This window comes from Rhinatrema bivittatum, unplaced genomic scaffold (genome assembly GCF_901001135.1).
Source record: "Rhinatrema bivittatum unplaced genomic scaffold, aRhiBiv1.1, whole genome shotgun sequence".
Classification (NCBI taxonomy): domain Eukaryota; kingdom Metazoa; phylum Chordata; class Amphibia; order Gymnophiona; family Rhinatrematidae; genus Rhinatrema; species Rhinatrema bivittatum.
The window spans coordinates 4,250-31,659 of record NW_021821021.1 but is presented as its reverse complement, the minus strand read 5'-3'; the positions used below and the strand labels follow the sequence as shown (position 1 = coordinate 31,659).

Here is a 27,410-nt window from a genome sequence, read left to right as displayed (position 1 = left end):
CAGGATATACATTTGTAAATAAATAAAATATTTACTCAGTTCATTTAATGTTTCTTTTTTGGTTCATTTCATTTGCCAAATCAAAAATAAAAACATTAAACAAGAACCCCCCTCCCAAAAAAAAAAATAAATTTAAATAAACCGCTGAAAAAAAACAAACAAACCAGGCCTCTTGTGGCCCTGACTGGCCTTCCCAGACTAATAAACTGCCCTAAGCTGGGCTCCGAGTCCTAGCCCCAGACAGGGCCTGTTGCCAGGGCCTAGTTGCCTGCCCAGGCTGAAGGAGAGTGTTTGTTATAAGCCCAAGGATGCACATCAAAGGACTCGAGGATAGCTAACTTTGCACGGAAAGGACTGCGATAACCTGCACTTATATTGTCTTTGGAATAATAAAGCTGCATTCAGCATGTGTTAAATGCAAAAAAGAAAAGTTTATTAGCATAAAAAATATGCCCCCCCTATCCAACAGTAATACACACATGAGCTTTACAAATAATAAAAAAAAAAAAAGAATTTCCAGCTTAGCTGAATCTTTGAAGGTAGTAAAAGAACCAACAAAAATAATGTACATGAGATTTTGAGGCTTCCCAGGCTTCTTCTCCTGGGAAGTCTTGAAAGCTCCTGTACTCCAGGATCTGTTTTAAAAAAAAAAGATCTCACAACTTAAAAACATTCCAGTCTTCTCCAGGACTACTATGGCTACTAGAACCCTGCACTGTCGCTTAGTTGACAAATATTTCTGTAAATCATATGCAGTGCGCAAAAAAAAAAAAGAGTACGCGTGCTGTTTCTGAAGAAAGATATATCAGCTTCACAAGGTGAGGACGAGTTTTGCAGAGGCCACAGTGCAGATCTTCAGCATGTATTATAAAATGGATAAAAAAAACCCCCACCCCAACCCTTAGTGATGTAAACTATACAGGCAGTTATGAAAATGTTCCCTTTTGATACCAAATATTCTTTACAAAAAGTAAGAAAATAAAGTTCTAACCTTGACAAGAGAATATTCTGAAATAATTTGGAGATATTCCTTTACAAATCCCAACATAGGATTTTTTGCTAATACAAAAACAGTGTCATATACAGATGTGGAACACCTTGCAACAATATGAAGATTTGGTTTTGTTTTATAAAATGGAAAGATAAGTAAGTATGATAAGTACATTAGTCCTGATTTAAACAAGGGTCTAACAATCTGAGCTACCTTTTTGATAGAACATTAGACAGAGGTAGATGGAGAATCTAAAATGATTAAACTATGGCCTTTCAACCACAAACAGCCCTGAAATACTGCGTAATGTCAACCGAAGCCAAGCTGGAAACAACTCCAGGAAGATAAAAGGGAGTCTTTCAAAACGTCAGCCACAGGACCTTCACTGAGGACGTTAAGAGTACTTTAAGCTAGACTGCGTAGCCTGCCTGAGACGAATAGAGGGGGTAAGAACCAAACGTTCAAAATCACAGCAAGAAGATGGTCGTTGAGGCAACAGCTGCTCCGTGTGTTCTGCGTAAAAGCTGCTGGCTCTCCTCCAAGCTTCATCCGCACAAGTCGGGTCTCCCCGGCTCACTCCAGCCACGCCTAGTCAAAGTAAGACTGCAGGGTGCCACGGCGACGCACGTCACAGGTCCAGCAGTGGAAGCCTCCCCCCAAAGAATTTGCATGGCGAATATTCACTTTGACGGTAGAAATACCTACAGGCAACGAAAAGATTTGCAAGATCAACGCGACGGAGCGTTTAAAAATATTGTACAGGCAGAGCAGGAAATAAGTTCCCCCTAAATCCACAAAAGGAAGCCGCCGATAGCGTACGCAGTTCAGCAGCGCTCTGACCGTATCTAATCTAGGCTAAGCCAAATATTTGATCCAAAAGCACAACCTTAAACTTGTTAAATAATCTCAGACCTCTGCAAATGGAATCAGGGCTGAAGCCTTTCCAGGCAGGGAGGACAATTTCCGAAGCAAATTATGCAGGTAAAAAGTCATTGGTCTGGGTAAATTTGCTGTCTGAGAATTACCCTCCGAGCAGGGTTCATAACGCAGGCACTTTCAGTCCCATTAAAAAGGGGAGTTCCTCTGAGGCATTTTCAGGTCAGCGAGAGAAAACAGCAAATAGACACAAAGGGCCAGATTTTAGTACCTACGCACGGGCGTAGATTTGTGCTCGCAAGCCGGTGCGCAGAATCTACGCCTGATTTTGTAACATGCACGTGCAGCCGCGCGCATGTTATAAAATCCGGGGTCGGCGCGTGCAAGGGGCTGCACACTTGTGCACCTTGCGTGCACAGAGCCCTAGGGGAGCCCCGATGGTTTTCCCTGTTCCCTCCGAAGCCTCTCCGAAATCGGAGCAGCCTCGGAGGGAACTTTCCTTCCACCCCCCCCCCCCCCACCTTCTCCTCCCCTTCCTCTACCTAACCCGTCCCCCAGCCAACCCCCCCCTGACCTTTATTTTTCAAGTTGCGCCTGCCGGCCAAGTGCCAGCAGGCAATCCCCCGGCCTACAGGCCCTACGGAGGCCTCTGGCCACGTCCCTTTTTTCAAGCCCCGGGGCTTGTGCGCGTTGCCGGGCCTATGCAAAATAGGCTCGGCACACGTAAACCCCCTGCGCGCGTAAATCCAGCTGGATCTATGCGCGTAGGGCTTTTAAAATCTTCCCCAAAGCTTTCCAAACTACATGGTTCCTGTTTCCTCTCTCAGCCCCCCATGCAAATGAGCAGGTGCAAATTACCAGGGAAGGTTTATCAGGGGTCTTCTACCTGCCTTTTCAATAGGAAAACACTTGCATGATTTTCGTTGGAAATTTTGATAAAGTGCGTGCATAAAAAAACGCCCACATGGTTTGACTCTCAATGTGACTAAAAGTACGCAATGTTGTGAAACAAGGCGCACACTTTGAGCTGCATCGGAAGAGGGTTGTTTTCAATAGATGGCTAACAAATTCAAATACATCCATAAAAAAAACCTAAACCGTAAATAACTAGGGATGTGCATTCAATTGAAATGAAAATGAAAAACAGGATGAATGAGCCCATTTTGGTTTCGTGTCAAAAATGTTTGTTTTTGGCAAAGTCTGTCAACTAATGCACATTATTTACAAATTAAATTTAAGACCCGAAAACAAAAAAAACAAAAAACAGAAATTCACGAAAAACAAAACCAGAAACACCACAAACATTTAACTGAAGCAGACTCTGCATTTCCAGCTGCTTGCTAGTAGCCTTTTAACCCGAAGCAGCACCCACCTAACTTCTCAAACATTTTCTGAATTGAGAGCTCGTTGGCATCCACCATCACACGCTTTTCATCCAGCATTAGGACATTCATGGACAGCCATTTGGAGGACATCCACAGAGGATGATCTAAATAGAGAAACAGGGAGTGTCACACCAAGCATTTTGTAATCCTGCTTGTACTTAGGAGATTCCGCCTTACAAAGACAGGATTGGTATACCGAAGCAGAATGAGGTGTGCAGGGGTATACAGAGGTTCACAGGAAGCGCACAGAAGTGTCTGAAGGCATACAGAGATATATCAGGTCGATCCAGTAACATGCAGTTAAAGATTGCCCGTCTGTAACGTGCTGGGAGCGCACAATACAGACGAGTAAGGCCATCCAGCCATACAGTCTCCAGTTTCACGCGTCCTTAGCGCTTCCTAAAATAAACACCTAACCCTTTCCGCACCCAGCATGTAAATGAACGAAAAAGCTGTATAATGAAGGAACTAGCTATTCCCCTCCGATACTGTAACGGGCGCTGATATTATCTCCTTAGGAACGAGCTGTTTTGCCGCGGCCTTAACCTGTTAGTTTACCGCCTCCCCCCTAGTAGGAGTTAGGACTGTGTAACAAATCCATCGACACCGCTTAAGATACTCAAACACAATAAAACAATAAGCCTGGCACCTTCCTTGATGTAGTACGTCCCGGATGCCCCCCCCCCCCTCCCCAGCGTGCCCGCCACTACCCCTTTCATCAGCTGCATCCACCCATTATGCCCCTCACGGGCATGTCCCGCTTCACAGAGCGCTCCCACTCAAATTCGTTCATGGGTATATACCCTTTCGCCCCCCTCACAGCGCCATGCTACCACTGCGACCCGGAGGAGGTGAGGCACAGCGGCGAAGACAGACGGGAGAGGAGAAAAAGCAGAGCCGAGCAAAGCAAAAGCGTGCAGCAAGCTGGCGAAATAGACCTGCGAGCAGAGGCAATAGCAGCGGTTCGGTAAGCCTGGCACCCTCCTTGATGTAGTACGTCCCGGATGCCCCCCCTCCCCAGCGCGCCCGCCACTACCCCTTTCATCAGCTGCATCCACTGCGACCCGGCAGTCCCGTGAGGCCTACAAAAAAAAAAAAATCCCCGGCTCCCGCGCCCCCGCACTGGCCCGCCGACTCCACCCCCCCCCCCCCCCTCCTCCTCCCGATCGGGCAGGTAGGCGGCGGCGACGAAAACCAAAGCAATTTTTTTTTTTTCAAAAAGCGACATCACACATTGCATAAAATAATTTCTCCAGCCTTAAAGCGACTTACTTTTGGGATCTGTCAAGATCCCAAAAGTAAGTCGCAAAAGTAACTTACTTTTCTGAAGCCATCAGGAACACGATCTTAGCTCCTCCGGACGAAGACGAAGATGGCCGCCTGCACGGGGAAAGCATGCAATTGGCCGCTGAAGACGTGACGTCACGTCTTCAGCGGCCAATTGCACGCTTTCCCCCGTGCAGGCGGCCATCTTCGTCTTGAGCTACGATCGTGATGGCTTCAGAAAAGTAAGTACTTTTGCGACTTACTTGACAGATCCCAAAAGTAAGTCGCTTTAAGGCTGGAGAAATTATTTTATGCAATGTGTGATGTTGCCTTTTTGAAAAAAAAAAAAAATTGCTTTGGTTTTCGTCGCCGCCGCCTACCTGCCCGATCGGGAGGAGGGGGGGGGGGGGGTAGAGTCGGCGGGCCAGTGTGGGGGCGCGGGAGCCGGGGATTTATTTTTTTTTGTAGGCCTCACGGGACTGCCGGGTCGCAGTGGATGCAGCTGATGAAAGGGGTAGTGGCGGGCGCGCTGGGGAGGGGGGGGCATCCGGGACGTACTACATCAAGGAGGGTGCCAGGCTTACCGAACCGCTGCTATTGCCTCTGCTCGCAGGTCTATTTCGCCGGCTTGCTGCACGCTTTCGCTTTGCTCGGCTCTGCTTTTTCTCCTCTCCCGTCTGTCTTCGCCGCTGTGCCTCACCTCCTCCCGGAGCAAGGCTGCTTTCGCGCCCTGCTCCGGGAGGAGAGACACAGCGACGAAGCAACAAAGACTTTTCGTGTTTTTTTACACTTCCTGGTTCCTGTCATTCCAAATGACATTTGAAATGACATTTGAAATGACAGGTACCGTCGCACCCTGGTTACTGTATAGGCGCTGTATTAAGCGCCTATACAGTAAAATGGGTTACGCGGCCACAACCCTTCCCTACCGCTTTAAAGCCGCGGCATGCATTTGCATGCGATTAGAGGAGAGTATCGGGGGAGTTAGTGAAGAGAACTGTGGGTGCGGAGAGGAAGGGTGCGCCTGACACTGCCGCACTGTTTCTACCGCGGCCTTACTGGATCGACCTGATAGAGAGGTGTAAGGAAATATATGGAGGCATACAGAGGTGCATGGATATGTAAGGAGGCAGAAGGAACTTATTATAGAAGTATACAGATGTGCATGGAAACATTACCGTCTGGCATCACTGGTGTTGGAGGAGTAACTACAGTCCATCCTGCCTTCTTGAACAATTCGATCTGAAAGACATTTGAGCAAAACATGATTTGATATGACCCGCCTAAAACATATTCCACAGATTTTTCAGTAGATTACAAGCGTAATTCTAAAGGAGACCCATGTTTTGCTCAAAATCTGCAGCCCAGCAGAGCACACGCTCTGAATGGAAGCTGGGCCTACAATGCCCCATGTCCAGGGGGAAATTTTCCCTGTGCTGTGCAGTGCTCCGAGGAGTATCAGTTCAGTCCCTGCCTTTAGGTTACACCAAGGCCTCCTTCCCAGCAGGTGAGACAGAGAAATAAAGCATGCAATGCATGAGAAAACAGAGGAAAGAGGAGGGGGGGGGAGGGGTGAAGGCGAAGGCTGTGTATTATCTTTCAAGAGCTCCTGGGACTCTCTTCTGCTGCTCAGTCCTGATTCAGCCTCCCCCACTTAATCAAAATCTCATAAGAATGTGTGCGGACCTCCTGCACGGAGAGGATTGGAATAATACATAAGGGCCAAATCAGCCCATCGCATTGCGCAATTCAATTTTTTTTGCAGTACAAGAACTCTTCTGTGCCAGAGATCTGCCTCAGCTCTAAAGGTTGGAAATCAGCCCATTAAAATAATGTGGATTTTATTTTCCTTATTACTGGTATTGAAAAGGAGAAAAGAAGAGGGAAATGTATAACAAGGTACACACTTCTCCAATCATTCAGAATTTTGTGTACTATCTGCAGGCAATCATTTTCACAAAAGTTTACCCAATACAGTGTTGCACAGGTGCTAGACTGTGACACATGAAAACATTTGGCCCTACTGCTCAGAGTCCAAGATCAGTGGAGACCATTGGAGTGGACCTGGCCCTGCCCGTGTCAGCAGTACATGCTGCCCTATGCAATGCTTCCCCTCCCCCCACTTCCAGGACCTGGGATACCACAGGCGCAAGCAGAGGAAGGAGGGCATGTCCAGAACCTTCTCCAGCCTCTCTCAGTGCCTCTTTTTTAAAGAAGATGTTAGTCCACGCAGAGCAAGGAAAAAGGCCGACAGAGGAAAGGTTAGGAAGTAGACCTCCCCCTTCACTGTGAGGGAGAAAGGCTGTGGGACAGACACAGACAGGGAAAGATGGTGAGGGGCTGTGGGATAAATCCTCAACCTAACTCCCTTCCTCCAGCCCCAAGTTTGTTGGGCCAACACACCAACATCTTACAAGCCAGTTTTCTGGCAATGTTACCCCCAAAATGTTGCTGTTCCCTGCACCAAGTGGTCTGTGGTGCTCTAACTGGCACTAGCATAAATGATAACAGCCACGTACTGGGCGGGTTACTAAGCGCCTGTTCAGGGACATGAGGCCATGAAGCACTGCTTGATTTCAGGTAATTTCAAAGCAAAACAAAACTTACACAAATTTATTTCATTTTCCATTTTAGTGTGTGCTAAAACTGAAAAATAAAAAGATAAACTCCCCAAACAAAATAAAATCACTATGTACTCTGCTAGAACGACCTGCATTGCTGTTTCCACAAATTTAAAAATATATAATTAAGTTAGCTAATTAGTTATTAATGCTAAGTAGAGACAGAGGCTTAACGCAGCCAGCTATTGCCACCAAAGTTAACTGCAACCTAGGAGCTAACTAATGGGTCAATACAGTAAGGACGCGTTAGAAAGAGTGCGGCAGTGCCGGGCGCACCCTCGTTTGCCCCACGCACTGTTCTGATCACATACCGCTCGATACTCTATTTAAATTGCTTGCAAATGCATGCCGCGTCTGCGAAGCGTTAGGGGAAGTGTTAGGCCCGCGCAACCATTTTACTGTATAGGCGCTTAATACAGCGCCTATACAATATCCTGGGTGCGCTGGTACCTGTAATTTCAAATGACATTTGAAATGACAGGCACCAGGAAGTGGATCCCAACTTTAACCCATGAAAACCTAAAAACCTAAATCCTCTCCTCCCGAAGCAGCTCGACATGTGCCAACTTACCTTTTGTTGTTTTTCAGCCCTTTCAGCCTTCCTGCTGTCCCTCTCTGCCATCCTCCGGAGGGGGGTCAGCCGGCGGCGAAAGCGGCTTGCAGCGAGGTTTGTCCCCCCCCCCTGGTCCCGGTTCTCTGGCTCTCGATGATGTTCTAGCAGGTACTCCAGCTCGACTTCTGGCTGGACAGCTACCCCCTCCCCTCCCACCCCAAGACTGCTGAGTTACGGCCTTGAAACCGAAGCGAAGTGTACTTTCCTGGGCTTGAGCGCCATCACGCCCGACCGTCCCTGTGCTTTCTTGGCTTGAGCGTCCAAATGACGGGCGCTCAAGCCAATGAAAGCACAGGGACAGCCGTGACGTGACAGACTGTGGGTTCCTTCCGTAGCCCAGGCCGGTGCCAGCCAAAGAAAGGGAAAGGAGACCACGGCCCACAACTGGACCCAGATAGGCGGCAGCAGGAAATAAAAGGAGACAGCGGGCTGCCTCCAGCGCTCACGTCACCAGCGGCCAGAAATTAAAAGAAGAGCGCGGGTGCAGCCAAGGGGAAAAAAAAAGAACGTCACGCCCCGCCTGTCCCTGTGCTTTCATTGGCTTGAGCGTCCAAATTGATGGGTGCTCAAGCCAATGAAAGCACAGGAACGGGCGGGTGTGACATCACGGCCGTCCCTGTGCTTTCATTGGCTTGAGCGCCCGTCAATTTGAGCGCCCATTAATTTGGATGCTCAAGCCCACGAAAGTTCGCTTCGCTTCCAAGGCCGTAACTCAGCAGTTTTTTTTGGGGGGTAGCTGTCAGCCAGAAGTTGAGCTGGAGTACCTGCGGGAACATCGTCAAGAGCCAGGAGAACCGGGACCAGGGGGGGCCGCTGCAAGCCGCTTTCGCCGCTGGCTGCCCCCTCCGGAGGACGGCAGAGAAGGTTGAAGGGGCTGAAAGCAACAAAAAGTAAGTTGATAACATGTCGAGTAGCTTCGAGAGGAGGGGATTTTAGGTTTTCTTTTTGGGGAAAGTTTGCTGTCTACTCTTACCCCTGCTCTAACACAGGGGTAGGGGTAGGCGGTAAATTAGCAGGTTAAACACGCGGCTAAACTCCAGGTTAAAAAGGCGATAGTTGGGGCGCGTATTACTGGTATGGGAGGGAAATAGCTAATTCGAAGACGGTTTTACATCTGATATACATGCCGCGTGCGGAAGGGGTTACCCGATGATTTAAAGAGGCGGTGAGGATGGGTTAAAGGGGATAGTGTATCGCAGGAAGGGCTACGCGGCCGAAAGTGAGTAGAAAGCGGGTTGAGGAGCGGGGTAACCACGGCCTCACTTTACTGTATTGGCCTGTTTTGTCTGGGCCATTAAGTTGCCTTGAAGGTGGCGGATTTTCAATGATTTACGTTATACCTGATGACAAGGACGGTCCGGATTGGATAGCACAAGGCCTGGCCCAGATAATATGAAGGGTGGCATCAATGTGCATTGGGTTAGGGTCTTTAAAAGGAGATGATATGAATTCTATAATCTGGAGCTAAATGTCTGCGCATCCACTCAATGCCCAGGTAGTTAGTAACCTGTAAAAAGAAAACAAAATAAGACAAGAATTAATACGGAATAGTCAAATGTTCATAGGAAGCAGCATCTCATGTTGCAAATTGCAATTCACATTACTAACACCTTTCTGTGAGCCAAGCCCACAGAATTATACACAACAAAATTATATTGGTCTGTTATAAAAAACGAGCAGATCATTGACACGGAACGGCACCTTTGGCTTAGTTTGGATAACATGATTGTCAAATACATCCCACAAAGCTGCTTTAGAGAGAAGCATGGCTTTTTTTTTTCCTACCTGGCTTCTCTGGGCAAAGATGTCTCTCCCAGCTCTCATGAAGTCAGCACAGCACATCAAAACAGGGCTCAAATTCAGTGGTGACGAATTTCCCCTGGGCGCTAGTTTATGGCGGTCTTCCACGGTACGGATTGGGTAGTCCTAGAGAGAATACAAGTGGCGGCGGAGTTATGGAAAACCGTGGCCAACCAACGTGGAACAGCCCGGTTTGTGGGTTTGGTCTTTTTTTTTTGTTTTTAGTAGTACGGTTAGTGCAGTAGTTCAAGTCTTTAGACTGCTGGGGTGCAAGGCAGGAAATGCCACAGCCAAAAGAAGACATCTGGTTGGGAAATCCTGTAGATTATTTGTATTGATTGAATTAAATGAGTTTTGAATTCTACAGCTTTTATTTCCCCTTTTATGTTCCTGGATTGATGAGATGCTATTCGAGCAGAGCGCTTGGATTGATTCTTCTTCACAGGAAACGTTGCTGTATTATTTATGCGCCCCTTGGTACTACGCAAACACTCCAGGTCGTGTTAGTCTGTCCTCATTCACAGATCAGCTCAGAATATTGGAATGCCCTAAGCAGGTTTAACTCATGCATGTGATAAAATCCGTTGGCCGTGCGCACATGCGCACTGGATTTTATAATCCGCGCGCGCAAAGGGGGTGAATTTTTGCAAATTTCGCACAGCGACACAATTAAGGGAAGGGACTTCCCTAACACCCTCTGCCTAACCTTCCTTTCCTGTTCCTCTCCTCCCCAGCCCCTGAACCTAACCTACCTTTCACCATTTTCTTTTAGGGCCCGCCCCTTGTGCACATATTGCCAGTTACACGCTGGCCGGGCCCCTACTGAAAATGCGCACAGCGCGCGGAGGGCTCGACCACGGTGTAAGTGGCGATTTTTGTGCGCCGAAAGGACTAACAAAAAAAGATGCTGTAAAGCATGAGCTTTTCAGACGTCAAAGTCCTTGTCTTCACATCTGAAGTTTTTTTCCAGGACTAAGACAGCGACTGGAACTGCCCTACAAAACGGAGTAAAAACACTTCAAAGAGAAGCGATGAGAGAGGAATGAAATCATTTCTAACATGTATTTTCTCTGGCCATATTCTGTTAATTGATTTGACTTAAAAAAATGAAATAAAAGTCCTCCAAACTTGGAGGTATCTTAATTTTTTTTTTAATTTTAGGTAGATTCAAAGTAGTTATCTCCTGCTGGCAAGTTCATTATACCAACAAGCCAGAATGGGTGGGAAGGAGGTGTGGTTTTAAGCAGAGAAGTATGAGGCAGGAGAAACATGAGTACAAATACTAATCTAACAGTAGTGGGGGCCAGCTGAATTATTACATTTGTGAGCCAGTGCAAAAACTGCACCATATTTATCAAGGTAAACATCCATTACTTTCAACAGGGGAAACACTGGCACAAAAAACTATTATAGCTGAGCCTCTGCTCTGTGAGATTACTGGCAAGTCGCTTGGTTTTCGTGCCTCAGTGTATATCAGCTCTAAGTGGGTATGTTTTAACAACACTCTACCTTCTCCCGTCTGGCATCTGTCGTGTAGATCAGGCACCAAAATACCTGGCAATCAGACTTTCCATGCCAGATGTGGCCGCACAATTTTTTTGTTTTCATACCCTGATTGCACTGGGATACTGCTTAGAAGCTAGAAAAATGTTGCACACGTTTAAAAAGCAGGTACCTGATCATAGAGCTCATTGGACATGGTGGGCTTAGGCCGGTTGTCCACTTCGCCCCGCGGCGAAAGTACTCTTTTATCAGAGGCCGGTAAGCTCTGTACTCGAAGAATCGAGCACGCCAAGCCATCGGAGCCTCGATGATTTCATTCCCAACCACCAGCAGAATATCCCTCGGCATGGCAGCATACAAACCTGGTTCCAAAAAAAAAAAAAAAAAAAAAAGGGGCTTAAACCGCTGAAAACTGATTACGATTTGTAACAAGACGTTTCCATCCCACCTACAAGCCACACAATCTGTCAGAGTCAACGTTTTGTTATAAACCTTTATTGGTGGCTGCTGGTTCGAGCCCGAGTTTGGTGAATGCGGGACGGATTCAGGCGTGAAAGCCTGGAATCTGAACACTTGGCGGGCAGCTGTCAGACTCTCAGATTCTTTGGGGGGGGATGCCCGCTCTGCCCCCTGCCCACCCTTGCAACTCATGTGCAGTTCATACAGGAAAAGCTCTGGCGCTGACAGGCTGCCGGCGATCAGATATTTTTTCCATGAATGATTCTTTTCCCTTCTGGCGGTCCTCTATACTCAAACCGAAGCAGCTCTTTCACGCAGCTTTAATGGCATTAATATCGATTGTTTCTTTGTTAATGAAGATTTTGAGGAAGGGAGATGTATTAAAGCCATTCTACTAGGTAGTAGAGAGCCAGAAGACACTGAGGACAGAACACCCGTATTCCTTCACCCCACGGCTATCCCAGTTAGTGCTCTAACCCACGGTGCTCATCACCTGTTTGGGTTTTTAACTTTTTTATTTTTTGCAAAGCATATTTAATATGAATATATGTACGCCAATGTATTCCTTATTGTGGGCTTGTGATTTTTTTTTTTTTTCAAGCCTTCATGGAATAAGAACTTGCTTACATTTAGCTTTAATTCTAGAGGTTGTTTTGTAGTCAATAGTAATAATAATACAAATATTCTAATTCTCATTTAAGAAAAAATGTCTTGGAGTCTATGAACTTCAGACTTTCTGTGAGCCAATAAAGTAACAATTTGGTTTAAAAGGAAACAATTATTTCTTCTTTAATCTAAATGCATTCCTGTTTTGCCTTTTCATATACTTTAATAATGATTTCACAAATGGAGCTGTTTTTGTGCCCGGAGCTGCACTGATTTCACTCCTCAGCCAGTTTACACCTTCTTTGCAAAGTGATTGGACCTCTTAGGGCATTATTTACCCTGAACTTTGCTACTTAGCTGACTAGAAAAGACCCAAAGTTTATTAGTTGAACTCAAAGTTCAGAGTACGTTGCGTCATCGTGCCCTAGTAATGTGAACTGAAAGCACAGGGAATTCTGATAAGGAAACAAAAGACAAAAGAAAACCATCCACAGGTACTGGCTGAAGTGGGAAAAATAAAGACCCAATTTATATAAAAGGGAAGCCAGGTTATGACCCAGAAGGTCAGGAGTCAAACTAGATTTAAACATCTTCCCTTGTGTCACAACCGCTTACCTGAAGACTCAAAATCAGGTGTTGTGTATCTCATTGACCAGTCAATCAGTTCAGGTCTCCTAACAGTTACGCCTTCCATTTTCAAAATATTACACATTTCCTCAATTTCAGCAACTGCCTTTTTTACATGTTCCTTGGGGAAACTTTGACCTCCATATTTCTGATAAAATGGCCAATACTTTTCATATGTGTTTGCCTACGAGAGAAAAGGATGGGTCAATGGTACGCAATATAATGGATAAAAAAAATGCACCCACTTTGACCTTTAGGACATCAAATGAAAATCACAACTTTGACTAATCCTACGTTATTTTAAAGGGTCAGCATGCACCATAGTGGTGCCCCACCCTTTGCCAGTCAAGTGGGAGCCCTTATGGCCGTAAAACGAATCCTTGCTCCCGAACCCTTTCTTCTTGCCATTGCTATTCCCATGCTATTCCTCAACGTGAAGTTATAAACCTCCATTAGAGCACTGGCTTTCCCGATTCATCTTTAGCGCACGAGGTGGAACGATTGTGATTGTGTCTCAGGGTGTTACTGTGCAAACTCTAGGGTAACAAATTAGAAATATTCCAATCTCCTGTCTACCAACAGTCCCAACAGAAGGCATCCAAATGCAATGCTTCACTTTAAAAGGTTTATGATATCAAATTTATTATTTGTTCTTTAAAGTTTACTATTTAAAGGTAAAAAAAATCATTTGTGAGTGTATCAGTCCCTTAATTCCCTTCTCTCCCCCAAACAAACTTTCAGGTCATACTGTAAGACCGCGGGAGAGCGGACGAACGCCCGCTCTCCCGACGCGCGCACCGGCCCCTCGCCGGTGCGGGCGATTCAGTATTTAAATGAGGTGACGCGGGAAAAACGGGGAAAAGGAGGCGCTAGGGACACTAGCGCGTCCCTAGCGCCTCCTTTTTGTCAGGAGCGGCGGCTGTCAGCGGGTTTGACAGCCGACGCTCAATTTTGCCGGCGTCGGTTCTCGAGCCCGCTGACAGCCACGGGCTCGGAAACCGGACGCCGGCAAAATTGAGCGTCCGGTTTTCGGCCCGACAGCCGCGGGCCGAATTCAAATTTATTTATTTATTTATTTTTACTTTTTTTTACTTTTGGGGACCTCCGACTTAATATCGCTTTGATATTAAGTCGGAGGGTGCACAGAAAAGCAGTTTTTACTGCTTTTCTGTGCACTTTTACTGCTTTTCTGTGCACTTTGGGTCGGCGCTAATTTCTTAGAGTAAAATGTGCGGCTTGGCTGCACATTTTACTTACTGTATCCCGCGCGCATACCTAATAGCGCCCTCAACATGCATTTGCATGTTGAGGGCGCTATTAGGTGCCGCGGGTGGGCCGCGTGTTTTCCTCCCCTTATTGAATAAGGGGTAAGGGAAAACACGCGTCCAGAGCAGGCTGACAGTGCGCTCCGTCAGAGCGCACTGTACTGTATTGACCTGTTTGAAAGTAGATAAACATTTAATTGACGAGATATCTATTACACCAATGATTCCCAACCTTTTCAACCCCAAGGCACACCTCATTGCCGAAAATGTAGTGTAGCACACCAGTTTCCAAGGAGCAGGCAATGACGATAAGGAAGTACTAAGTAGGAAGAAACACAGGAAGCAGCATGAAAAAAAATTATGAAAGTCCGTTTTCCTAACTTGTGGCTGTGCGCGGGTTAGGAAAATGGACGCTCGTTAATTGAGCCTCATTTCCCTAACCGGTGTATAGCCACAGGTCCTGGGTGCCCAATGCCATGGACACGCTAGGGATGCACAATCTATCCCTAGTGTGTCCTTTTTAGCACGGCAACTCGTTTGCCTATTGCATCGGGTGCTCAGGAGAGGGGGTTTGTGTGTGTTGGAAAAATGTGCGCCCAGTTTGGATGCATGGTTTTTTTTCGCACTTGATAATGCATCGACCCCTCAGTAAGTCACATCCAGTCCTTATTGCACGCTTTCCCTATCTCTGTCAGCCTGGGGCTAGGACAGAGGATGGAAGGACTCCAAAGGAGGCAGCTCAGGAGAGGAAAGAGGAGGAGATGCTGCATGCCCTGCATACTGCCCATTAATTACTGGGGCTCATGCTATTGCTAGGAAGAGGAGGCAGGCGTGATTACACAGGTGATCAGAAAGGAGCTCCTACCTGCTTAAGAGTCACCGCTGGTGTCTCTTGTTGCTGTGAGGTGCTGGGAGCACAGCCCAGGTGCTGACCTGGATCTGAGCATTAGGTAATGGTGACTTTTCCATGGCATACCTGGTCAGGTCTGAAAGCGCACTGGTCGGGAAATACTGCAATACACTATGGGGTAGATTTTAAAAGCCCTCCAGATTTACGCTCGCAGGGCACTCGCGCGCCGGCGAACCTATTTTGCATAGGCCGTGGCGCGCGTAAAGCCCCGGGACGCGCGTAAGTCCCGGGGCTTCGTAAAAGGGACGGGAGGGGCGCATCCAGGGGCATGTCCGAAGACCGGGGGCGTGTCCTGGGGTGCCCGGGTCAGGGGGTGGTCCGAGGCGGGTCTGGGGGCGTGGTGGGTCTTCGGGGGGCCGCGCCGGTTTGCGTGAACAAAAGTACGCACGGGCGTATTTTTAAAGATCTACCCCTCTAAACTTATTATTCCCAAGGCCCCATTCAGATCAGGCTCAGGGAACACGCCAACCTGATTATAAAGGTTCAGATTTTTAAAACAAAGTTACCTAGAAGAACAATGACTTTCAGAGCATGCTTTCTAGGTTTGGGCTCATTCCTAATCCTAAATTCCTCCCAGTTGAATATTTATCTTTGATTCTCTGCCTTTCTATAATGTAGCACAAAGCGGATTTCAATAAAGCAAAAATACAATACAATAAATGCCTTCAGAGAGCTGGTCTGTTGCTTTTTATGTTAAAGATACCAAAACCTACACCATGGATAATCTGATACTGGGCAGGTAAAAAAAGGAGAAAAGGGATGAAAAAAGCCAAATGTGCTTCTTAATTTCCTGTCAAAACAGACTTCTTTCTATTGTCAGGAAAACATCTTAGGGACTTCTCAACAGCCTTTCATCAACTGTTAAAAAAACCCAAACCTTGCATGTCACTCATATGAAATTTCAGTTCATCTGGCAAAAACGTTTGCCTTTCTAAATCTATTTCGCATATTTCCTGTGCATGTTCCATAATTGGAAGGTCTCCTTTCCTCTCAGCAGGCCTGGCACTGTAAGAGCACTGAACGCAGAAAGACAGCTGGGGGAATTCCGCTGCTCGCATGCAGCAGGCGTGTCCCAGCCCAACCCCATACTACGTGCTACGTGTGTACAGTAAGCTGTAACCTACTGTCCTCCCTCCTCCCCCCCCCCGCAAGCCCGCATGGCAGCTGTTTCGTGCCATTCCCGCAGTCAGCAAATAGTGAACCCCTGATAACATGTGTCCAATATTCCCTTCCCTCTGAGGCGATCATATTTCGGACTGCCCAGAGCCAAAAGCCTCCACTCTGTTCCTAAAAAAAAAAGTTGTACGCATTATAATATAAAGCATCTACCTCCTTTTCCGCCTCATGATACTCTTCAAACCAACAAGTCATGCATCCATTCAAACAAACCACTTTTGTATACCTGACATGGAGGACCTGCAGTAGGTTTTAAAATGACATGAAAACATCACCGACATTTGTTATATGGTTTTGTGTTTGAAACACCAAAAACCTAATGAAATATTCTTTTTTAGGGTGTGCTATCCCTACAATTTAGCAAAGTAGGTGCATTTTCAAAATATAGCTCATGCTGTATGGAAACAAAATGATATATCTATGGGAAAACTAAATATAAACATTATAAAGCCAAAATAGGGTAACGAGACAAAACAAAATCTTTTCCCATGCCTACTCCTATAAAAATAAAAAGTTTGCTCAAGTACATGATACATGGAGTATTTAACTTCTCCTTTACACTACCTTGACTATGGGCCTGATTTGCTATGTTTTTCTCCCATGCAGAATGGGCGAAATGGCTCAGTAGATGGTTCTGACTCAAGCAGGGCAGTTAGATTTATCCTCACAGACACAACTCACCTCAAATGTACTAAAGGTATCATATCTGAAAAGATTAGACTTCTCCTCACAGACACTACTCTGAAAAGATTACCTGTGCTCTGCGCCCCCTGTGCGGTGCCTGTGCAGTCTAATCACTAGCAAGCTGCAGGTTTCTGTGGGTTAAATCACAAGGGGTTGGGGGTTTGTACAGAATGGAAGTTGCTCATGGCCACTTGTGGGCACTCAATTGCTCCATTGCACTCTTACAAAGGCAGATTAGTAAGGATCAGGCGGATGGCACAGTTGACCTGTGGGAAGTTGGTAAGGTGGTCTGGTCATACTCTCTGGGACTGACTTACAGCTTCAGGTGCCAAACCACCCGATCACAGAGGTGCTAAAATTAGCACAGAAGATAGTTACAAAGAGGAGGCATTGTAGTTTTAGGAAGTGCTGTTCAGGAACTATTTAAAAAGAGATGGGTCCAATGCCAGCACTATAAATAGTATCTCAGCAACCAGACTCAGTCATGCAGAACAGAGGCTGTTGGGAAAATTACACTGTCCCATCAATCTCTAACTAGATAGAAAACCTGCAGAGCCGTTCCAATGGCAACCCTCACATTTTGAAAAATAAAAAGGGCTCTCAAAGTTGAGTCTTTTTTTTAAACATGTAAGGATTCCAAAACTGAATTAGTTGATGTGGATGGGCAGATTAGACAGGCCATATGGACTTTTTCTTCCATTACGTTTCTAGGACAAAATATGCCACTTCTTTTCAGCAACTGTAAGTTTGGAGCACAAAACGTGGAGGCTTGATCTGCCTTGATCGCCATATTAAAACCATGACAACTCCTGAAAGCACGCATTCTGGTCACTACGTTCAGCCTCTTCTAAAGCAAGTCTCATTTGCAGTGCTAACCGCCTTAGTGCAGACTTGTAAATTCAATTTCAGGCTTAGCACTGAACAAATGGGTTCTAAATGAGTCCCTCCATTCTTCCCAGGAAGAATGGACAATTCCATGCCCACAGGTCTGGTTTTCAGGATGATGCAACATATGCAAATTAACATGGTTCTTGGACCAAGCATGTCCATCTCTCAAATGCTCGTTGTGGGCACCCTGAAAACCAGACCGGTTTGTGGTCCTCAAGGACCAGAGCTGTAGGAGCATGCTGTCATTTCAAAGTGACATCAAAACACCAATGTTTCCTGGGTCATCCCCCTATCCAAAATGACAAAAAAAAAAAGACTAGAATATTGTTTGTGACATCTATATTATTTTAACACTCCCTAATTTACCAATTCTACCAAAGTATGTGCATTGTAAAATTATAAACACCCGCTGAATATGAAATGAACACAAAAACCCAATATAGATGGGGAAAAACAAAACAGAACATTTTTTCTATGCACCCCCCCCCCCCCTATAGAGTGGGACATCCCTGTCTTACAACATTCATTCATCACCTCAGAATAACAAACCATCAATGCATTTCTACCCACCCCAACAGAAACAAAAGTGCAATTCAATGAAGAGATCGGCAACCAGAGGCTAAGCCCACCAGTCCCCCACCGAGAGAACTGCATCTTCACATCAAAGGACAATCAGTGGAAAATGGTAGTGCAACTGTACCTTAACTTCCACAGAGAAGGGTGGAACGTAGGCATTTTCCGCTCTCCCTACAATCACTTCCTCCAGTGGGTCCCATTCGTTGTAGGAGCAGACAGGGTGGTCCTTAGTAACCGGGTCAGTAACTTTATCATCAGCGGAGCAGGTTGTCTGAGAAGCTGCCGCTGCCTGGGTGCTTTGGAAAGTTCGCTGCACCCATCCCGTGAACCTTTTTGATAGCTAATTAAGAAAAATGGAATTTACCATCTACTAGAGAAAGATGGAATACACTTAAGAAGTTGATAAACATATTTTACTAAAGGGTGTGAGAAAAGAGCTGTGCTTAACCAAGAATCTGACTCATTAAGAAATTATTACTTTTTAAAATTCACGGACATGGGGGTTTCATGACTTGCTAGATTTCATTCTGTTTCCTCCCGCTTTGTACCTCTGGAAAGAATTCTGAATGAGCCTGTGTGTACAAAAACTAGCTTTATCTGAGTTTGTGCAGGAATACAGATTACATCTGCCCCACAAGCTCCTGTGCATACAGAGCAAGTTACTCGGTTTTGTGTTGACCTGCCTTCTATCCATCCAAAAGGCCTAAATGATACCCATGTTATTGGTCTAAGAGCCCATGAAAATTGAGAACGCTTTTCCCAGGACCAACATAAAGGTGTTGTGTATATGAGCTTCCAAGATCTTGCAACCTTTTCTTCCATTTATGTACTATAAATAAATAAATAAATACTATACAATACAATACCTCTTTTGTTGGCGCTCTATAAGTATCCCTACCTACAAAGATGTCAGTTTTCTCTAGGACTCTACACTGCATCATTCTCTGTGGTAATCAGAGTTTTACACCGAACTGATTTTATTAATTATCCTGGCCTCCCTTCTGTGCTCAGTGATAAGGCACAAGCATTTTATTTTCAAATTAGACTAATACTGCATTGGGTTATGCAGCCAAAAAATACGTATTTTGTTGTTTCATGTCAATACCTTAAAAATGTTACTGTTTTCATTATGTTAATTGTTTAGTGTTCACTAAATATCTTGTGTGCTCTGATTGAAACAAAACGAATAAACTGCTGCACATCGCTAACATTGCATATTGTAATCCAGCCTTTTGCACATGTTCCCACTGAAACATTGCCTTACCTTTGCAGAGAGGGAACGGAAGCTCCGTGATAGCTGAACACACGGGCTCATGCGGACTGCAGGCAGCCACTGAGCCAAGCTCCTCATTCATTCCTCAGGCAACGAGCCGCTCTTTCCAGTACAGCAGCTGGAAGCCTGAGGACTATGCAGAAAGCAAAGCTTTGGGCAGCGCTGGTGGGGGTGGCATGCTTGGGTCATCTCTGCTCTCGAAATCCAAACCTATTGTTTCAGGTTGCAGTTTCAGGGATGCATAGAAACTCTTAAATCTCAGTGCTGCCTTTACACTGGTCAACAACTTGGTGATGATTTTGCCAGACTGGAGAACTAATCAAACTCTGCTTTGCTTCTTGGGAAAGAGCTGCTCCTGTATTTATTTGGTTTTCTCAAGGGGCACTAAACAGAGAAGGTGCCTTGTTGCCTAGGTTGCAATCTGGGGTGCCAGTGATAAATGTGTTCCACCCTGACCCAAGAAGTTAATATTACTAAGGCTGACAAGGGTCAAAATCAGGATTGGCAGATGTGAGCCCTGGGGCTATGCAACAACCAGTAGCCAAGGGCTTGTCCTAAAGTAGGCCAAGAGAATCAGCTAATCCCACTAAGGCAGTGATGCAAAATGGACTCCCATGAATTACTAAGAGGAGGAAGCAGTTTCTGCTGCTGATACCTTTTAATTCCTTCTAGCAATCTTTTATTTGCTATGAAGTGAGCAGACGAGGGCATCCTACCCGGGTGCTTTTTACGTGCTGCAATGTTTGTACTACACTGCAGGGGGATCTCTAAGCCTGTATTTCTCAGATTCGAAATCAAAAAGAAAAGAATCGAATGATTGTTTTGGGTTTTTCTGCTGTGTATACGGGCTTTGCCGAGCAGTGCCAATCCAAAAGTTGGTAGACAAGGGAAGAGTGCAGCAGCCCCGGCAGTGGCCAGCATCCAAGAAAGAGACAGCCAAGAAGAAAAGCACAGAAGGATGCAGATACAAACCAGGATCCATGTAATGCACTGCTTCAGCTCCCCGGCTGCCTCCTCTCACACACCTCACCCGCAGCATGTTGCCCGAGTCTGCTTGGGGAGGGAATGGTCTCACAGCTCACAGCCCTTATCACTGTCTAGACTCCAAAGTGGTAAACCAGTCCATGGGAGGAAGGAGCTTAATATACCATCTCCGCTCTCTGCCATTGGTTGCTGCAAGGAACAGGTGTGGATGCAGGCAGAGCTAAAGGTCACAGGATTCCAGATTAGAAAGTATCCCTTCCAAGAAATACAACACTTTTTTTCCTTTTTAGATGCAGCCTGGGGTCTTCAGTCTGCATGACAGGATACAAAATCCCTCTCTTAATTCAGTGAACTAAATTAGCAGAAATGTGTGGGATATTAGTAAATATACAACCTTACAAACGGCATGTTACCCAACTCGTGGCTATTTTGCCTTTATTTCCCAGAATCGCCAGCTTGCTCTAACATGCATTCCTTGCTTTGTGCTGCTATCTGTTCTTTGCCTTTTTGACATTTCTGCAACAATCGTGCTGCATACGTTTCTGATGGGTTTTCATGAGATTTTCTGTGGCCTTCCTGATGCTCCTGCTATACTGCTTTGCCCTTGAGTCTGCTGACTGCTCACACCCAACATTGTTTGATTGCTGGAGATTGTATTCTGCTTTGCAAGCTGGGAGTCTAAAGGTTATAGACCATCTTGCAGAGAGAGCACAATATCGCTTGTGCAGGTTGCTAAGAAAAATCTTACCTTTTCTGTCTTTTAATCATCTGTCAAATAGAACTATGCACCTACGCTGTCTGTTGTTGCAAAGCATAGGAGCCCACTGGGTGAAGATGATTGGGTATGCCGAGCTGAACACAGATTATATCACCAGCAAAAACAAAACAAAACATAGTGGGTCATGAGTGTGACTGCCTGTATTTAAATGTCCAGAGAGAAGCAGGTAATGAGGACACAGGGGAGACTCCTGGGGCCAATAGAAAAGCTAGGGAAGCTCTCAGATTCCCTCGTCATTCTTCTCTCCAACCCCGGATCATTCCCACAAGTCTCTCCCTCTGCCCTCAGCCCATCCACACCACAGTCTGTCCCCCAGCTTCCCACCACCCCCACCTTCTCTCACATTCTCCTAATCTCTCCCCATCTTATCTTCTCCCCCCCTCCCTGCCTTACTCCCTCTGCACTTTTTTAATTCTCCCCTATCCTGCATGAGTATATTTTGGCTTAATACTGCTCTGTCTACTCCACTTCCTACATCCCCTTAGCCATTTCCTTTTGTCCTTCTCTGCTCCCATTCCGATCCGTTCACTCCCCAGCAGGCTCCTGCAGACCCCTTCCTTAGCCAGCTACCCTCTTCTGCAGGGTTGGTTCACCCACCTCTTTACTGCTCCCCACCCCTCACCCCCTCCTTCGAATATTGGGCTTCCCTTCACTGGCAGGCTCAGCTTACTTCTCAGTTTGTGATTTTCCCTCTTCCACATGCTTGGATCACTTCCCTGCTCTGCCCTCTCTATTGAAGCTACCAAGGGGGAGCAGTTTTTGATTTTCAGTCCATGGCATTGCAGACCACCACAACCTCCTCCCCCTTACCCAGCCTTCCAGTAAAATACCTTATTTACCCAGATGATTGCAGGGCTCGAAGAGGCAGCCTTTGCGGTCCCTGCAGAAGGGAGTCACAGCCCATTGGGCAACAGCGACACCTGCTGACTGAGAATTAGTGCTGGGCTTCATAGAGAATCACAGTCTGCCCCTCTCAGCTGGGGAACCGGCCTTGCCGCAGTGGCTGGGCTCAGGGCTTTATTCAGCTGGACCTGTCCGAGGCTGAGCTCTGATAAATATTTCAACCAATGTTGGTGCCTCAAGCGAGCATTTTCAAATGCTGCAGCCGGCTCCGCTGACATTCCATTGATCAGCACAGTCCACTTGTGAGTTTTGAAAATACTTGTGCATGGTGCTGCCATTGTGCTGTATTACATTGAGGAAGAACCCCCTTGTCTCCAGAAGGGATGATTTGGTCAAGGAGGAGTGTGTTGGTGTGGCATTGAGAGGAGGGGGTAATACTGGGAAATTCTCTTACAATTTAGCCCTAGCAGGGCTATGTGGATGAAAAAATTTCAGGTAGATGTGCAGGAAGGCTCATGCAGCTGCAGTTCCAATTGAATTAAAAGCTCCAAAAGAGCAGAAGGAAGCTGCTAGCACAGGACAGAAAAGCATTTAGTCTATCTACCATTGATTTCTGTAACTCTTTATATATGGCCTTACCTAAATATATGCTATGTGCCCTACAATTATTGCAAAATGCAGCAGCACAGTTAATTACAGCCTGTCAAGTCAGGGAGGAAATTATACCCATGTTACAGAATTGACATTGAGTGGCTAGGATTCGGCAAATTCAGTTTAAAATGGTCGCTTAATTTTTAAAAGCCCTTCAGAAGGAGGGCTCTCTGTCTTTGTGTTCTGCAAATAAATGCCTTCTTGGGTTCTCTCGTATAAAAAAATGTACTCTTGGCGTCTACCCGCCCTCAGGCTCTCTCAGTGGCAGGGTCTGCACTCTGCAATGATTTGCGGCTCAGCTTCGCACAATGCCAGACTACAAACTCTATTCGTAAGGAACTAAAGGCTATTTTCAAATGGCGTTTTCTTTATGATTTAACTATGCTTGTATGATTTTTGTTTTGTTTGGATGATTTTATTGTTTTATTGTATGTATTTTAGTATTATTCTTGTATTCTGTACATTATCTGGCATGGATGTTCTACTTCGGCGGTATACAAGAATTTGTAAATAAATTAATAAGTGTGTAGACAGGTATAGCTAAAGACAGTTCAGCATGTGACTTTACTTTGTTCTTTTCATAAATAACAGACCTTTACCGCTAGTAATAGACAGAAATGCAAACTATGGCCTTAGTGCTACATCAAAAGTGTAAATACTGATTGATAATTTGTAATATATAATCACCCATTGCTGATGGAAGTTAGACAAATGTTAAGCCCTTTAAACTTTAGTGTCTGGTCTTGAGTTTAATGTTTGACTGTATTGTTTGTGTTTTGCCTACATCTTTTATCTAAAATAATCTCCGATAACTAACTTTATAATCCCTCTCCAAACCCACCAAAGCAAACATTCTTGCATATTGAATATAACCTTACTCATGACCTTAGCACAAAGGTGAGGGGTGCCTTGTTTTGCTACCTCATTACCATGACACTCAGTTTGAGTTTTCATTAGAAGTCATTATTAACCAACTCTTTTGCATTATAATGGAGAAAAAAAAAAAGCCTTCTGAGAACAGACACACAGTAGTCAGCTTCACTACAAACTGCCTGTGTTCATTAGCATATTTTGCACTTACCCCATCCATATCTTGTGGTTGGGCTGTAATTTCCTACCAGGGCCTTGTGATAGCTATTTAAAGACAAAACAATTTCTTAGACTTCTTGATAGCCACTTTAGACACCGATAGAGTTACAGTCAATAGGAGAGGATTAGCATCTTGAATGTAGTGTAGTGGAGCTTTCACTCTCTCTCCCTCTCTCGTTAGCCTGCTAATAAACCAACTGCTACCAAGGCTCTCAGATTATTTATTTATTTACTGTATTTTAGATTCCACCTATCGCAACTATAGGTGTCCCTTTGACTGATCTTCAAGCACTGTCAAGTGTTTCCTACAGTAGATGTCTGCAGATTTTGGTTGATATTCTGCAACCCTCCAAGGCGCATGAATGCAGTTCTGATGGATCAGTGGTAAAGGAGGACATTACTATTCAGTCATTGAACTGAACTTTACTCTGAATTGAGTGTAACTTTATTTCATCTAAGCAATTTCCTAAAGAAGGTCATTAAAAGAAATGACGACACTTGTTTTTCTAGAAAACAGGAATTATCTATTTGTAGAGTAAAATACAATTAGTAAACAAGTTCAACTGAAAGTATTTTAAGGGTGTCTGATTATTTTATAAGCTTTGATATAACTTTCATATAATACGTTGCACGCATCATATATATTACTCTATATTTCCTATTACTGTGCTTAGCAAATACACTAAGTACACTAGTGTCATTCTCCCAGGGAAAGCTGATTGTATCTGGCATTCGTCCAGGTTACTGCAGCTTTAGGTGCAATCCATTTAGTGTGCAATTTGTTATCAATCTTTAAGCTGAGTGGGATCGAATTTTAACTTGGACAACGTTTAATAATCATCGTAAATCATAAATGATGGCATCAGTTCTTAAAATAACAGGGCAATCTAAGCTACACAAATCATGTTATACTGAAAAAAAAAACCCAACCACCACCCTCTTGTTCCAATTTTAAAGCTGATATTGCTTGGAAAGGAAACCTACCAGTTTAGCTTAGCTTGTACAATCTAAAAAAGAAAACCACTTAAACCACATAGCTGAAGAAAGGACCAATCTTCTTCTCAGTTCCTGAGTTGCATAATGGCACAGATAACTGTAGTCTCTGCTTTTCAAGATCTTATTAATGGCTGCTTCACACTGGGCTGATATGGAATATTATAACATGTACCTTTTTTTGATATCCCTGAATCTAGTCAGTCTTATTCAATGCATGTAGGGCCTTAATCAATAATATTTTTTCCTAGAGACAAGAATAGGGAACGGTCTCTTCAAAATAATACCTATGGTATTCTCATCCTGCAGTAGATGGCACTGTGGGATAGTGAATTGCAATACTTTTTAAAATTAAACTTTATTTAATTAATTTCTTTTTTATTTTGTAATAGTAACAACTGTCACTCTATGCAGATTACCTCCATGCCTTCTCTTAAGGGTAGTAACTGCCGTGCCATGCAGGTTACCCCCAATGCATATTACCCCTTATCTTTGTTTCCATTCTTTAGCCACTAGGGATCTTCTATGTCCCAAGCTTTTTTGAATTCGATTACCATTCTTGTCTTCACCACTTCTTCCGAGAGGGCATTCCACATATTTACCACTTTTTCTGTGAAGAAATATTTCCTATTGCTGTTCCTGAGTCTTTGCCCCTGGGGCTTCATATTATAACCCCTAGTTCTACAGTATTCTCTCCATTTTTAAAGGCTTGATTCCTGTGTATCATTCATATCCTTCAAGTATTTAAAAGTCTGTATCATAGAGAGATCACGTGTCGCCTTGACAGAGTAGGCAGTGTGGTTAACCTGCTCCGGGTGCCTCTCCTGATTTTGTCCCTAAATCAGTGGTGTGCAGTAATGAGAAAAGATAAATCGATGACCTAAGTGTGCCAGGCACATATGGATAATTTTGTCACCAAACAAACCATGGAGATGACATCAAAACCCCAAAGAAGGGAGAAGCTGGCTGGGAAACAGACTGAGCTTAAAATGGTGGAGAGGTCTGTCCAGTTCGTGTGTCTCAACCAACATGGAAGCTCTGGTTACTGAAGTATCTGCAGTTGTGGTAAATGTTTTATGTTGCGCTCACTCGCAGGCCTGTCCCATGAGCGGCTTCACTCACCGGCCCAATGCTGCTGGCACTTGCTTCTTCACAGCCCGAGTGCCACCGATGCTACCACGCTGCTGCTCCTACCGTCACTGTTTATCTTTGTGGTGGGCAGGAGTACCGATGCCACTTTCATCTTAGCGGCTGGGAGCTGCACTGTCCTGTCTGCTCTTTGCAGTGGGACCGCCGCCGACTGCCATCTTTGCAGCACATCCGCCACCAATGCTGCCACTCCTGCCCTGACACTGACTCCTGCTTAAGCGCCCATGCACCTCTCTTCTTAATTTAAAGCGCCCACGGCGTGAAAAGTCCATGGCCCTTGCTGATGATGTTCTGCTTTATCAGTCCTGCAGCCCTATAAAAGGGCTTCTCTGCTACTTCCTTAGGGCCTTCACAGGAGTGTTCATGATCATCCATGGTCTTTTCTTTCCTGTAAAGTCTGCCATGGTCATTTCCCTGTCTTGATCATCTTCATGTTCTTCGTTGGATGTTCCTGGTCTTTCTTGTTCCTGTTCCAACTTCCAGATCCATGTTCTTGGTCTCCTTGTTCCTCATCAGAGCTCCTTCATGTTCTTCATTCCATGTTCCTGGTCTCTTCTCAGTGCCTCGACCAAGTCTCCTGAATCTTCACCTTGTCCAAGTCTTTGATCAAGTTCCTGATGTTCCTGTCTTCATTTCAAGGTCAGTCTGCTAGTTCCTTCCTTGTCCTTCCTCCAGGCGAGTCAGTGTCGTGCCTGTTTCCACTCCATCTTCGCTGGATCATGTCCTCAGAGTCCATCCATGCTTTTAGAGTTCCAGGTTCTAAGTCAACTTCCTAGTCAAGTCTTGAGTTCCTAGTCATGTTCCCAGTTCCAGGGCTCATGGAGCTTGTCCAGCCAGCGGATCTCTTAGTTCCTCATTGCAAGCCATGATCCTCATTCCAAGCCATGTCCTGGCTCCTGTCCTCATTGGAGTCTCAATCCTGAGCCTGTCCTGCTCCCCGCATGGTCTGCGACCAACCTGTGGCAGGTTGTGTAGGGCGCATAGCGGGACAGCGTGGTCCACGACCAGCCCACGGGGGGCTGTGTAGGGCACACTGAGGTGCAGTGCCCTGGGAAGCTGAACTCTAGCCTGAACCTGAGCCTTCGTCCATGTTCCTTGTCGCCAGATCCTTCATCCAAGTTTCCAAGTCTTCGTTCAAGTTCCAAGCCTTCAGTGTTTTTGTCCTAGTCATGCCATGTCCTGTCCTCAGCCTTCGTCTGCCCTGACGCACTCGCCGTTCCAAAGCGGCAGGTTCGATAGGGCTATCGAGAGGCCAGAGGACTACCCTAGAGACCAGCATTGCATTGTTGGGTCTCTCTCTGTGCATGCAGGTTCAGTGGAGGTCTGACAGCAATGTTCCTGTTATGTTCTGGTGTGGTTGTGGACCCTGGATCACTGTGAGAGCTGATTCCACCCACAGGGAGG

General features: G+C 45.5%; 1 pseudogene; it reads right to left on the bottom strand.

Annotated features, from left to right (window-relative positions):
* Positions 1 to 407: 407 nt before the first annotated feature.
* On the bottom strand, positions 408 to 20,665 carry LOC115082372 (annotated as a pseudogene).
* Between the last annotated feature and the right edge of the window lie 6,745 nt (positions 20,666 to 27,410).